Below are 2,167 nucleotides of genomic sequence, written 5' to 3' on the forward strand. Positions count from 1 at the left end.
TTATTTTTAATTGCCACACCAAAATCAGAAAAAGTCTCATAAAATAATAGAAAATAGTGCCTCATCTCTTTTCCAAGGTAATCTCAAATCAAAACAACTTATGTGTAGAATTGCATCTTTGGTTTTGCTTTGTGACTGCTCAATGTGGTAACTGTTGTGGTTTTCTTGATATATTGTAGAATCTTTAATAATTGTCAAAGGTGTAGAACTTCATTCAATAGTCAATCAAACAAGCAAGACAGCATTTATGCATCCATCATTTTGCGGATTGTTGGTAACCTGTGCATATTTTCCTCAGATAACTTTGCCTCTTTGTGTCAAAAGGCCTGGCTCACTCACATTCACTTCAGTGATAGCCCCTTTGGTAATAACACCCAAAGTTGTAAATAGTGGGGAGGAGGGATTCTTCTTCACACCAAGTATGGGAAGGCAAAAAGTAACTTTAAGTTCAGCATGAGTTACATGAGCCTTCTTAAAACATAAACCCATTGGCCTAATAAATCTTTCAGATTTTGGTGGGTTTTCAGTAAAGCCATCCCCCAAAAAGCAGAATTTAGTAATTATTCTCTTCCAAGCCTTTTTCTTTCTCTTTCCTATACAGATAACCTTTAACACTTCTGTTTCTCTCTGGGCATGAACTTTTGGCAAGGGCACTTTCCATTTACTAGCTTTCTCTTTTCGTTTCTGTTTAATCATATTGAAAATGATTTTGGCTCAGGATTGTCCCTCTCTGTCCAGCATACACACGCACTGCTTCTTGGGGAGTTTTTTCATCATTCTTTTGCTTGGTATTTCTCTTTTCATGCATCTTGATAGTCTTTTTCAGCGGAATGTTCTCAGTGTAATGCTGTTTATGGTAGAGTTTGACCTTTAGACCGATTATTTTCTTTGCTTTCCTTGAATGTTCATGAGACTCTTGGCTTTCTTTCTTTCCCTTTTTTCATGGTAATCCAAAGCGGTAGCCATACTGTTTTTGGTATAACTCTATGTATTTGTTTTGTGGCATGTTGATGGCTGGGGACCCATCTAAGACCTGCTGAAAATGCTTCCAAGATTCAGATCCTCTCAGAATATAACTTCTTGATTCACTTAAATATTTATAAAGATTAAGGGACTATATGCAATAGGCTGCGAAAATTGTGGGGGATAAAAAGATGAAATAAGACGTGGTCCTTGAATTAGGGAGTTAACAATCCAGTAGGAGGCTAAGTCATACAAACAAGTAAAAATAATTCACAGTAGAGTATTATAACCACAAAACAAAGATTCAAGGTGCTATGGGAAATTTTATGAGGGAAAAAAATCACTTCTTTCTAGGAGATCATGAGAGGCTTCATGGAAGAGGCAGGAACTAATTTGGGACTTGAAGCGAGAGGAGGATTTTCATAAGTAAAGATGATGGGACTGTCCCTGGAAGGGCTCCACTCCAGGTCTGGGGAATGATGGAATGAGAGGAAAAGTGGAAATCAGAGTGAGCAGGCTGATAATGGAAGACATAATATCATTCAGTTTGGCAGGAACAGTATGTGAAAGTAAAGCAGTGGTATAAAGGAAGGCTGGGAAAGGTGGGTTGGAGTGAGTGTGTGGAGCCTAGAAAGGACCTTTTCTTAATTCGGTGATCAGTAGGAAGTCACTGAAAGTAATCAGAGAATTGATGCTTTCAAAACTGTGCATTAGGAAGACTATTTAGACTGTGGAGTGACAGATGGATGAGAGAAGACTAAAGGGAAGGAAACGAGTTAGGAAATGATTACAATAATCCAGGAGAGGGATGCCACGGCCTTGAACTTGTATGGCTTTTATAGGAGTGAGGAGGAAGGGGATGAATTTGAGAAATATTTTTGAGATGGAACTGATGACTTTAGATAATTGGATATTGGGGGAGGGGGTTGGGAAAGGTGGTTGATGAGGAAGATATGGCTGAGTTTTCAAGCCTAGATACCTAAGAGGATGGTGATGCCATTAACAGATATAGGAAAGTTATCAGGTAGGGGCATGTTTTAGACATGCTGAGCTTGAAGGACTATTGAAAGACTCCTTAAACATATTCATTTAAGTTTCATGCTATCACTGAGAGAATAGATGCTATGAAGATAAATAAGTTAAGCACTTCTAGCATGAAGGTGCCATTACGAAGTATTATTTTTTACTGTTATCCTGACAGTCT

At 38.2% G+C, this 2,167-nt stretch overlaps 1 pseudogene; it reads right to left on the reverse strand.

The window, feature by feature from the left end:
* Positions 1–225: 225 nt before the first annotated feature.
* Positions 226–1,006, reverse strand: LOC118858803 (annotated as a pseudogene).
* Between the last annotated feature and the right edge of the window lie 1,161 nt (positions 1,007–2,167).

The sequence above is a fragment of the Trichosurus vulpecula genome, chromosome 7, assembly GCF_011100635.1.
Source record: "Trichosurus vulpecula isolate mTriVul1 chromosome 7, mTriVul1.pri, whole genome shotgun sequence".
In the NCBI taxonomy this organism is placed as follows: domain Eukaryota; kingdom Metazoa; phylum Chordata; class Mammalia; order Diprotodontia; family Phalangeridae; genus Trichosurus; species Trichosurus vulpecula.